The 13,717-nt window shown below is 38.2% G+C and overlaps 1 protein-coding gene across 4 annotated transcripts in view; it reads left to right on the forward strand.

Moving 5' to 3' along the window:
- The window catches only part of LOC110508396 (EMILIN-3), a 35,078-nt gene that overhangs the window by 13,331 nt on the left and 8,030 nt on the right, over positions 1-13,717 (forward strand). The window lies entirely within an intron of this gene.

Genomic DNA, 13,717 nt, shown 5'->3' on the forward strand with positions numbered 1-13,717 from the left:
AAGCTAGTTTCTTATGAGAAATGTTTTTAGTTTTTAGGGGTGCAACTGCATCTAGGGTATTGCGCAAGGTTAAATTGAGTTTATTTGATTATTGATGCAATTGCTAATGTAATAAAATGGTGGTCCGATAGTCCAGGATTATGAGGAAAAACATTAAGGTCCACAACATTTATTCCATGGGACAAAACTAGGTCCAGAGTATGACTGTGGCAGTGAGTAGGTCCAGAGACATGTTGGACAAAGCCCACTGAGTCGATGATGGCTCCGAAAGCCTTTTGGAGTGGGTCTCTGGACTTTTCCATGTGAATATTAGTCAACAAAAATTTGAATATTATCTGCTATGACTACAAGGTCCGATAGGAATTCAGGGAACTCAATGAGGAACGCTGTATATGGCCCAGGAGGCCTGTAAACAGTAGCTATAAAAAGTGATTGAGTAGGCTGCATAGATTTCAAGACTAGAAGCTCAAAATAAGAAAACATATTTTTTTTTTTGTAAATTGAAATTTGCTATCGTAAATGTTAGCAACACCTCCGCCTTTGCGGGATGCACGGGGGATATGGTCACTAGCGTAGCGAGGAGGTGAGGCCTCATTTAACATAATAAATGAATCAGGCTTAAGCCATGTTTCAGTCAGGCCAATCACATCAAGATTATGATCAGTGATTAGTTAATTAACTATAATTGCCTTTGAAGAAAGGGATCTAACATTAAGTAGCCCTATTTTGCGATGTGAGGTATGATGATCTCTTTCAATAATGACAGGAATGGAGGAGGTCTTTATCCTAGTGAGATTGCTAAGGCGAACACCGCCATGTTTAGTTTTGCCCAACCTAGGTCGAGGCACAGACACAGTCTCAATGGGGATAGCTGAGCTGACTACACTGACTGTGCTGGTGGCAGACTCCACTATGCTGGCAGGCTGGCTAACAGCCTGCTGCCTGGCCTGCACCCTATTTCATTGTGGAGCTAGATGAGTTAGATTCCTGTCTATGTTGGTAGATAAGATGAGAGCACCCCTCCAGCTAGGATGGAGTGAGTCACTCCTCAGCAGGTCAGGCTTGGTCCTGTTTGTGGGTGAGTCCCAAAAAGAGGGCCAATTATCTACACATTCTATCTTTTGGAAGGGGCAGAAAACAGTTTTCAACCAGCGATTGAGTTGTGAGACTCCGCTGTAGAGCTCATCACTCCCCCTAACTGGGAGGGGGCCAGAGACAATTGTTGGTACTATTGTTTGTTCAGATGAACGTGGTACCTTCAGGCGTTTGGAAATTGCTCCCAAGGATGAACCAGACTTGTGGAGTTCTACAATTATTTTGCTGAGGTCTTGGCTGATTTCTTTTGATTTTCCCATGATGTCAAGCAAAGAGGCACTGAGATTAAAGGTAGACCTTGAAATACATCCACAGGTACACCTCAAATTGACTCAAATGAGGTCAATTAGCCTATCAGAAGCTTCTAAAGCCATGGCATCATTTTCTGGATTTTTCCAAGCTTTTTAAAGGCAGTCAACTTAATAATAATCTGTCTGTAAAGAACTGTTGGAAAAATTACTTGTCTCATCCACAAAGTAGTTGTCCTAACCAATTTGCCAAAACTATAGTTTGTTATCAAGAAATTTGTGGAGTGGTTGAAAAATGTGTTTTAATGACTCTAACCTAAGTGAATGTAAACTTCCGACTTCAACTGTAACTGTTATGAAAGTGGTATTGTCAACTTGTTTTGTATTTGAATGCCACTTCTTATGGCTGCAGGGGCACTATTGAGTAGCTTGGATGAAAGGTGCCCAGAGGTGCCCAGAGTAAATGGCCTGCTCCTCAGTCTCATTTGCTAATATATTCATATTATTATTAGTATTGGATAGAAAAAACTCTGAAGTTTCTGAACTGTTTGAATGATGTCTGTGAGTATAACATAACTCATATGGCAGGCAAAAACCTGAGAAGGAATCCAAACAGTTGGTATATTTTCAATCCATTCCGTTTTTAAATCCCTGTTAGATATGAATTAATATTCACTTTCTAGGGTTTCCACTAGATGCCAACCCTCTATAGAAATTTGAATGAGGCTTCTACTGTGATGTGGGGCTGAATAAGAACAGAATGCATCAGACTACTGGCAGAGAGACAGTTCCAGGTCACGCGCAAAGCACATGATATCTTCCTGCGTTCCGTTCCTCCTCTAGACACAAAGGAATTCTCTGGTTGGAACTTTATTGAAGATATATGTTAAAAACAGCCTAATGATTGATTCTGTAGTTAGTTTGAAATGTTTCTTTGACCTGTAATATAACTTTTTGAAGTTTTTGTCCGAAGAAACGGCGACCAGCTCCAGCGTTTGGATAGGTGTACCAAACACGCTAATAAAAGTAGCTAATTTGACATAAATAACGGACATTATCGAACAAATCAAGCATTTATTGTGGACCTGGGATTCCTGGGAGACTTTCTGACGAAGATCATCAAAGGTAAGAGAATATTTAGCATGTCATTTATGGTTTATGTTGACTACAACATGGCGGCTAATTTGACTATTGTTCTCAGCGCCGTCTCAGATTATTGCATGGTTTTCTTTTTCCGTAAAGTTTTTTTAAAATCTGACACAGCGGTTGCATTAAGGAGAGGTATATCTATAATTCCATGTGTATAACTCATCCATGTGTATAACTCATCTACATTTTTGATGAGTATTTCTGTTGAATCTATGTGGCTAATCAACATTTTTTTTATATAAATATGAACTTTATCAAACAAAAGATACGTGTATTGTGTAACATGAAGTCCTATGAGTGTCATCCGATGAAGATCATCAAAGGTTAGTGATTAATTTTATCTCTATTTGTGCTTTTTTTCTTCTCTCTCTTTGGCTGGAAAAATGTGTGCTGTGTTTTTCTGAGTTGTACATCCTATTTGAAATCGGAAACTGTGGTGGGATTAACAACAAGACTACCTTTAAAACGATATAAGATACATGTATGTTTTGAGGAATTTTAATTATGAGATTTCTGATGTTTTGAATTTGGCACCCTGCACTTTCACTGGCTGTTGTCATATCGATCCCGTTAACGGGATTGCAGCCATAAGAAGTTTTAAACATGTACATGACACTGCAACAACATTTCCCCGTGGGGAAGTCGTGTCTTTGGCATCATTAAAAGTGAAGACTGTTATTTTATCAAATCAATTCTCTGTAATTATTATTACGTGATTAAACTAATCGTGTACATTTCATTATCTAGGAAGTCGGGCCACCATGGAAAATCTTCAGATTACAAAGTTATAGTTTTCCGAATATAACTCTTCAGATATTTTAATATCTGATTAATTAGTCTTCTATCAATGAATTATTCTGTACCTCACGTCATTCTCATCTGAACGTCATAAACTGTTGGTTATCTGCACGAACCCAGCCTTTACTACGAATCATCCATACACCAATTGGCTTAATCATGGATATACTAACTAACTAAATAATCACAGAAATGCATAAACAAACAAACAGTAGATATGTTCCAAACAAATTATAGGGAATATTCCCTAGTGGGCTAAACCGATATGACGGCTTGGTGGACAAAGGGAAGTGGGTGTGGACTGAGAAAGAGTGGGAAAGACAAAAGGAATCTATATTAATTGAAATGCTCGTCTTTTGCACATGAACGCTCACTTATTCGGGAATAATTGCAATCAATATATATTTATGCCCAGTGTGTCGTTGTGATCTTTTCTGTTGGAATCCGGTCCGTCTGATGGAGTCTCTCTCTCTCTCTTTCTGTGGTTAGAATGGATACTTCGTGGTTAGGATGGATACTCCAGAGTACCATTCAGAAATGTTCTCATAGAATAGATGTTTCGGCGGTTGTCTGTATTTGCATCCCAGGTTTACATAATTTCTAGCTGCAGACTAGTAATTAGTATCTTAGATTTTCTCTTATTCTGTATGGATCGATAGTCTTAGAGTTTAATCATTTCCAGCCGTGTAGCCAATTCTCCATGTGGTATGGTTAGGAACTAAATAACTATTCGCAATCACAGTTCACGCTGTGAGTTTGCTTAGTCTAAACTATTCGCAATCACAGCTCATGCTGAGGGTTTGCTTAATCTTGGTTCTCAAACCTGTGCCACCTCAGCTAACACTGAGGTATGCGTGGTCTGAAGGGGATTTCCTCAGGAGGGGGTTTTATTTGTAACAATAGAAAGGACGCCTGATCATGTCTGTGCTCAGCTCACACTGAGGTATGCGTGGTCTGAAGAGGATTTCCTCACTAGGGGGTTTTATTCGTAACAATAGAAAGGACGCCTGATCATGTCTGTGCTCACGGGGGCGTGCCAATGACTTAGTTAAAGGGAATACAATTCTCTCACATTAAAGGTTTTTGATGAGTATTTCTGTTGAATCTATGTGGCTAATCAACATTTTTTTTATATAAATATGAACTTTATCAAACAAAAGATACGTGTATTGTGTAACATGAAGTCCTATGAGTGTCATCCGATGAAGATCATCAAAGGTTAGTGATTAATTTTATCTCTATTTGTGCTTTTTTTCTTCTCTCTCTTTGGCTGGAAAAATGTGTGCTGTGTTTTTCTGAGTTGTACATCCTATTTGAAATCGGAAACTGTGGTGGGATTAACAACAAGACTACCTTTAAAACGATATAAGATACATGTATGTTTTGAGGAATTTTAATTATGAGATTTCTGATGTTTTGAATTTGGCACCCTGCACTTTCACTGGCTGTTGTCATATCGATCCCGTTAACGGGATTGCAGCCATAAGAAGTTTTAAACATGTACATGACACTGCAACAACATTTCCCCGTGGGGAAGTCGTGTCTTTGGCATCATTAAAAGTGAAGACTGTTATTTTATCAAATCAATTCTCTGTAATTATTATTACGTGATTAAACTAATCGTGTACATTTCATTATCTAGGAAGTCGGGCCACCATGGAAAATCTTCAGATTACAAAGTTATAGTTTTCCGAATATAACTCTTCAGATATTTTAATATCTGATTAATTAGTCTTCTATCAATGAATTATTCTGTACCTCACGTCATTCTCATCTGAACGTCATAAACTGTTGGTTATCTGCACGAACCCAGCCTTTACTACGAATCATCCATACACCAATTGGCTTAATCATGGATATACTAACTAACTAAATAATCACAGAAATGCATAAACAAACAAACAGTAGATATGTTCCAAACAAATTATAGGGAATATTCCCTAGTGGGCTAAACCGATATGACGGCTTGGTGGACAAAGGGAAGTGGGTGTGGACTGAGAAAGAGTGGGAAAGACAAAAGGAATCTATATTAATTGAAATGCTCGTCTTTTGCACATGAACGCTCACTTATTCGGGAATAATTGCAATCAATATATATTTATGCCCAGTGTGTCGTTGTGATCTTTTCTGTTGGAATCCGGTCCGTCTGATGGAGTCTCTCTCTCTCTCTTTCTGTGGTTAGAATGGATACTTCGTGGTTAGGATGGATACTCCAGAGTACCATTCAGAAATGTTCTCATAGAATAGATGTTTCGGCGGTTGTCTGTATTTGCATCCCAGGTTTACATAATTTCTAGCTGCAGACTAGTAATTAGTATCTTAGATTTTCTCTTATTCTGTATGGATCGATAGTCTTAGAGTTTAATCATTTCCAGCCGTGTAGCCAATTCTCCATGTGGTATGGTTAGGAACTAAATAACTATTCGCAATCACAGTTCACGCTGTGAGTTTGCTTAGTCTAAACTATTCGCAATCACAGCTCATGCTGAGGGTTTGCTTAATCTTGGTTCTCAAACCTGTGCCACCTCAGCTAACACTGAGGTATGCGTGGTCTGAAGGGGATTTCCTCAGGAGGGGGTTTTATTTGTAACAATAGAAAGGACGCCTGATCATGTCTGTGCTCAGCTCACACTGAGGTATGCGTGGTCTGAAGAGGATTTCCTCACTAGGGGGTTTTATTCGTAACAATAGAAAGGACGCCTGATCATGTCTGTGCTCACGGGGGCGTGCCAATGACTTAGTTAAAGGGAATACAATTCTCTCACATTAAAGGTTTTTGATGAGTATTTCTGTTGAATCTATGTGGCTAATCAACATTTTTTTTATATAAATATGAACTTTATCAAACAAAAGATACGTGTATTGTGTAACATGAAGTCCTATGAGTGTCATCCGATGAAGATCATCAAAGGTTAGTGATTAATTTTATCTCTATTTGTGCTTTTTTTCTTCTCTCTCTTTGGCTGGAAAAATGTGTGCTGTGTTTTTCTGAGTTGTACATCCTATTTGAAATCGGAAACTGTGGTGGGATTAACAACAAGACTACCTTTAAAACGATATAAGATACATGTATGTTTTGAGGAATTTTAATTATGAGATTTCTGATGTTTTGAATTTGGCACCCTGCACTTTCACTGGCTGTTGTCATATCGATCCCGTTAACGGGATTGCAGCCATAAGAAGTTTTAAACATGTACATGACACTGCAACAACATTTCCCCGTGGGGAAGTCGTGTCTTTGGCATCATTAAAAGTGAAGACTGTTATTTTATCAAATCAATTCTCTGTAATTATTATTACGTGATTAAACTAATCGTGTACATTTCATTATCTAGGAAGTCGGGCCACCATGGAAAATCTTCAGATTACAAAGTTATAGTTTTCCGAATATAACTCTTCAGATATTTTAATATCTGATTAATTAGTCTTCTATCAATGAATTATTCTGTACCTCACGTCATTCTCATCTGAACGTCATAAACTGTTGGTTATCTGCACGAACCCAGCCTTTACTACGAATCATCCATACACCAATTGGCTTAATCATGGATATACTAACTAACTAAATAATCACAGAAATGCATAAACAAACAAACAGTAGATATGTTCCAAACAAATTATAGGGAATATTCCCTAGTGGGCTAAACCGATATGACGGCTTGGTGGACAAAGGGAAGTGGGTGTGGACTGAGAAAGAGTGGGAAAGACAAAAGGAATCTATATTAATTGAAATGCTCGTCTTTTGCACATGAACGCTCACTTATTCGGGAATAATTGCAATCAATATATATTTATGCCCAGTGTGTCGTTGTGATCTTTTCTGTTGGAATCCGGTCCGTCTGATGGAGTCTCTCTCTCTCTCTTTCTGTGGTTAGAATGGATACTTCGTGGTTAGGATGGATACTCCAGAGTACCATTCAGAAATGTTCTCATAGAATAGATGTTTCGGCGGTTGTCTGTATTTGCATCCCAGGTTTACATAATTTCTAGCTGCAGACTAGTAATTAGTATCTTAGATTTTCTCTTATTCTGTATGGATCGATAGTCTTAGAGTTTAATCATTTCCAGCCGTGTAGCCAATTCTCCATGTGGTATGGTTAGGAACTAAATAACTATTCGCAATCACAGTTCACGCTGTGAGTTTGCTTAGTCTAAACTATTCGCAATCACAGCTCATGCTGAGGGTTTGCTTAATCTTGGTTCTCAAACCTGTGCCACCTCAGCTAACACTGAGGTATGCGTGGTCTGAAGGGGATTTCCTCAGGAGGGGGTTTTATTTGTAACAATAGAAAGGACGCCTGATCATGTCTGTGCTCAGCTCACACTGAGGTATGCGTGGTCTGAAGAGGATTTCCTCACTAGGGGGTTTTATTCGTAACAATAGAAAGGACGCCTGATCATGTCTGTGCTCACGGGGGCGTGCCAATGACTTAGTTAAAGGGAATACAATTCTCTCACATTAAAGGTTTAACATCACATTACATCATTTCACAAATAGTTTCATCTTTACTCATTCATTTTATATGTGAATTAGATGCAAACCCTATAATTGAGAAATGTACACATTCAGAGATATGTGTGTTTTCTGTCCTCTCTGAGGTCACCAAATGAAACACACTCGTCATACCCGTCCCTTAAGTGTCCACGAACCATTCCCACAAGTGGGCATTTTGTTTCATATTCCCATTTTGGGGATTTAGGAGTTTGCCAAGTGAAATCCTTTGTTCTCTCTGTGTCTCTCTTTCTGCATGACCAGGGGAAGAGATTCTCCGCCAGGAATTTATGACCTGAGATAACAGAACCTGGATGTAGGAGAGAGTGAGAGAGGGGGAAGCCACGATCTACAACCAGAAAGGGACACATCATGAGAGGGACAAAAAAGTCAGTCAACTTTTAGTGTATTCTGCAGCTGCCATGATTCTGTTTCAATTATCATCTCTCCATAAATATAGTGAGGGAGGGGTCCACATGAAATATATGAGTGCAGCCCCAAGATAGGTACATATGGGAACGTATGGTCCTGTGTCATTCATCTCATTGGCCCAACAAATGCATCTTTCAAACTCAGAAGCAGGAGTCAAGTCAGGTCAAAGCCAGTTCAGTCTTTTTAGCTATTTGCATGTGAAAATATCTTGTAATCCTATTTTAATATTGCTTGGTAGTGTTTTGTTTTGTTGGTGGGCCTACTTATTGATGGTTAACACATATCACAGAGTGTAGCTTAAAACTTATTTGGGACTGGGTGGCAGTATTGAGTAGCTTGGATAATAAGGTTCCCAGAGTAAACTGCCTGCTACTCAGGCCCAAAAGCTAGAATATGCATATTAATAGTATATTTGGATAGAAAACACTCTGAAGTTTCTAAAACTGTTTGAGTGATGTCTGTGAGTATAATAAAACTCATATGGCATGCAAAAACCTGAGAAAAAAATCCAACCCGGAAGTGGGAAATCTGAGGTTTGTAGTTTTTCAAGTCATTGCCTATCGAATATACAGTGTCTATGGGGTCACTTCCTAAGTCAACAGTCTTTAGAACCTTGTGTCAGGCTTTTACTGTTAAGGGGAAGTGAATGAGAGCTGTTTGAGTCAGGTGTCTGGCAGAATGCCATGAGCTAAATCATGCGCATGCCAGTGAGAGGTAGCTGCGTTCCTTTTAATTTCTAAAGACAAGAGATAGAGATTTTGTTTAACAAGTAATATTTATATTTATATTTAATATAAAAGGTAGGGGTAAAGGTTATTGACACCTCTGTTTTCAATTCCTTTCAGTACCTTACCTTACAAAGACAACGGCACTGATCCTTTTTCTAAAATGTTTTGTGAGACGAAGAACACATTGAGATGAATCATTCCTCCGTACAGAATCCTTCCAGATTCTTGATATCTTTTGTCTGTGCTTATGGACTGTCCTCTTCAATTCAAACCACACAATTTCAATGGGATCCAAGTCGGGAGACTGAGATGGCCATTTCAAACTGTCAAAAAATCTCAGTGAACAAATCCATTGAAGAGGCCCAGACTAATACATTGCGGAGGCTGTGGGAATGGCACAGTTTAAGAAGAAGGGGAGTGGCTAAAATGCACATCTCTCTCCAGAATGTGCTCTCTCCCGTCAATTTGTGCACATTCATTATTTCATAACTTTATTATGTGAATTGTTTGCATTTGAAAAATGACATGTGGAAGAAAACATGTTTAAAGAATGGGTAAATGGCTTGATAGGCACTATCAATTCCACATTACATACAGTACCAGTCAATCTACTCATTCCAGGGTTTTTCTTTATTTTTACTTTTTTTTTTTTACATTATAGAATATTAGTGAAGACATCAAAACTATGAAAAAACACATATGGATTCATATAGTAAGCAAAAAAGTTTTAAACAAATCAAAACATATTTTATTTTTGAGATTCTTCAAAGTAGTCACCCTTTGCCTTGAAGACAGCTTTGCACAGTTAATTTGTGGAATTTCTTTCCTACTTAATGTGTTTGATCAGTTATGTTGTGACAAGGTAAGGGTGGTATACATAAGATAGCCCTATTTGGTAAAGTCCATATTATGGCAAGAACAGCTCAAATAAGCAAAGAGAAACGACAGTCCATCACTACTTTGAGACATGAAGGTCAGTCAATCCGGAAAATGTCAAGAACTTTGTAAGTTTCTTCAGGTGCAGTCGCAAAAACCATCAAGCGCTATGATGAAACTGGCTCTCATGAGGACCATCACAGGAAAGGAAGACCCAGAGTTACCTCTGCTACAGAGTATTAGTTCATTAGAGTTAAATGCACCACAGATTGCAGCCCAAATAAATGCTTCACAGAGTTCAAGTAACAGACACATCTCAACATCAACTACTAAAGGAAACCAATGAGAAGAAGAGACTTGCATTGGGCCAAGAAACGCGAGCAATGGACATTAAAAAGGGTGGAAATCTGTCCTTTGGTCTGATGAGTCCAATTTTGAGATTGTTGGTTCCAACTGCCATGTCTTTGTGAGACGAAGAGTCTGTGATTGATTATCTCTGCATGTGTGCTTCCCAAATTGAAGCATGAAGGAGGAGGTGTGATGGTGTGAGGGTGCTTTGCTGGTGACACTGTCTGTGATATATTTACAATTCAAGGCACACTTAACCAGCATGGCTACCACAGCATTCTGCTGTGATGCCATCCCATCTGGTTTGCGCTTGGAAGGACCATCATTTGTTTTTAACAGGACAATGACCCAACACACCTCCAGGCTGTGTAATGGCTATTTGACCAAGAAGCAGAGTGAAGGAGTACTACATTAGATGACCTGTCCTCCATAATCACCCGACCCAAATGAGATGGTTTGGGATGAGTTGGACAGCAGAATGAAGGAAAAAGCAGCTAACAAGTGCGAACTCCTTCAAGACTGTTGCAAAAGCATTCCTCATGAAGCTGGTTGAGAGAATGCCAAGAGTGTGCAAAACTGTCATCAAGGCAATAGGTTAATATTTTGAAGAATCTAAAATATACAGTACCAGTCAAAAGTTTTAGAACACTCATTCAAGGGTTTTTGTTTATTTTTACTATTTTCTACAATATAGAATTATTGTGAAACAGATCAGGGTGTGACAAAATTAACTTTTAAGAAGGCCTACCTGTTAAGTGAAATGCATTCCAGGTGACTACCTCATGAAGCTGGTTGAGAGAATGCCAAGAGTGTGCAAAGCTGTCATCAAGGCAAAAGGTGGCTTTTTGAAGAATCTCAAATTAAAAATATAATTTGATTTGTTTTACACTTTTTTGGTTACTATATGATCCCATATGTGTTATTTCATAGTTTTGATGTCTTCACTACTATTCTGCAATGAAGAAAATAGTACAAATAAAATAAGTACTCATTCAAGAGTTTTTGTGTTCAAACTTTTGACTGGTACTGTGTACTAGCAGTAGTACATTTACCATTCATTCCTGTCATTTCTACAAAATGAATAATCTACAACACTTGTTTGGTTAAGGTAATTTCTGTAAATGCATTCAATATATTATTGTCGTTCTCATTGTCGGAGTGGACACGTTGTTTGCAGACCGCACAGCCTATGTTACACTTATGAGAAACATGTTTTGGTTTATTTTATTCAATTTTCAGTTTTGTCAATTTATTCATTCTCTTTTGTTTGCAGCTCTCCTGTCAATGTTGATTACACTCACCTGACTTTGCATAGAAGTAGGCCTATAGGCCCATTCGGGGATCTGATAGTATTTATGATTGTCTTAATGCACCACCACTAAGGAGCTGTGGAGCTTCTCAAATAGCAAGCAAACAAAGTATGTTTTTACATCTATTGAGAATGACAATTGTTCCTCAATGTATCTGAAAGATCATTCCAGCTCTCTCCCTTTCGATAACCAAAAGGGGAAGGGGAAAATGTCATCCTCTGATCCAGTGGAAACTTCATAAAATAGGCCTACCTGATTACTTCTTATCCCTTGCGCAAATAGCCTACAGCTATGTCTGTCCTGAGCTCACTGGCAAGGGAAACTCTGAGGGCCCAGATTATTTTCTACAATGTTGCAAGTTTGCTAGAGCAAGCTTCAGGCCAGACCGAAATTAATTTAAGATCATTGCAGACAGGCCATGCGTAGCCAATGTGATTTATAGGGCATTTATTTTTTCGGGATATTTTCGACCTGCAGGCTGAAAGGTTTTTATTTGAAGGCTTTATGTAGGCTACTTTTACATAGTTGGTAATAACAATAGAAGTTACTTTTTAGGTTTGTACATTACATGACCAAAGTATGTGGACATGTGCTCGTCGAACATCTCATTCAGAAATCATGGGCATTAATATGCTAACATAATTGCAAAAGGGTTTTCTAATGATCAATTAGCCTTTTAAAATTATAAACTTGGATTAGCTAACACAACGTTGCTGATAATGGGCCTCTGTACTCCTATGTAGATATTCCATTTAAAAAATAATCTATTTCCAGCTATAATAGACATTTACAACATCAACAATGTCTACACTGTATTGCTGATCAATTCGATCTTATTTTAAATGGACAAAAAAATAACTTTTCTTTCAAAAACAAGGACATTTCTATGTGGCCCCAAACTTTTGAACAGCAGTGTACTTTGGAATTCTTTTGAATGAGCGTAGTTATCAACTGTATCTAGTGGATCCATTCTGTCTTTCCCGCTCTTTATCTTTCCCCACCCATGTCCATTGTGTTGCAAGCCGTCACATCGGGTTTAGTCCACTAGGGACTTTTCATTACATTATGTAGTAATCAAGGTGTACGCTATTCTGTTCGTGTGTTTATGCAATTCTATGTGATTATTTCATTAGTTGGTAAATAAATAATTAAGTCAATTTGTATATCGCTGATTCATCATTTATGCTAGGGTTCGTGCAGACATCCAAGGATTTTGTGCAATTCAGAATGAGACTGAAGGTAAATAAGAATGAATGAATTGACTGATGTAAGAGATATTTGTCTTTATAGTTTAGTTGGGAGATAGTAACTCGTTAAATAACTTTTTCCATGGTGCCCCAGATTATTACTTAATTAATTGTTGCATAATAATTTTACATGGTATGTAATTATTTTATAAAATAACAGTCAATCACATTAATGATAGTCAAGACACAACAATGGCTACCGACGTGAGCGCTACGGCGGTAGCCATTTAGGCAGGTTACCTTCGCTTCCTTGGGCACAGGGACCACGGTGGTCTGCTTGAAACAGGTATTTCAGAAATAGGTATTACAGACTCAGTCAGGGAGAGTTTTAAAATGTCAGTGAAGACACATGCCAATTGGTACGCACATGCTTTGAGTACACATCCTGCTACTCAAACTATACAACAACGAACTATATTCAGGAAGTACACAGAAATTCCAATTCTAATTCCAGTAAAATGTCAAAGTGGATTTTGGTTTACTTTCTGAATTGACTGGAATGTAAATGAAACTGACCTCAACATTGGTTAGCACACTTGGACACAACCACACCTGGGATTTGAACTCATAACCTCTAGGATGTCATTAAGAGGAATTTCCTGCATTGCCAGCAGGTATGTGGCCATGACAGAGATCAACCACAGATGTATTGGCAAGAATACATTTCTGCATTTTGCAAGTTGCCCGGAATCAAGTCAATAATTGTGTGATTGTCACGTGAAGTTTGATGTTATCAGATGTTGAGATTTTGCATCCCCATGTTGTCACATGGATTTCACATCAATTTCACATGAGATCATGTTCTCACATGTGCTAACATGTTGTCACATGTTTAATTTTATCTTAACATATTAACTTCACATTAAATCACATAAATCGCTCGATTAGTATGTTTTATTTTCATGAGGGAAATCTCAATGACACATACATGTCTTCACATTTTATTTTGGCCTAAAGTATAGTGCACTGAATGGGGGAATCAAGTGTCATTGGA

Source organism: Oncorhynchus mykiss, chromosome 28 (genome assembly GCF_057628025.1).
Source record: "Oncorhynchus mykiss isolate SJ-2025 chromosome 28, ASM5762802v1, whole genome shotgun sequence".
Lineage (NCBI taxonomy): Eukaryota > Metazoa > Chordata > Actinopteri > Salmoniformes > Salmonidae > Oncorhynchus > Oncorhynchus mykiss.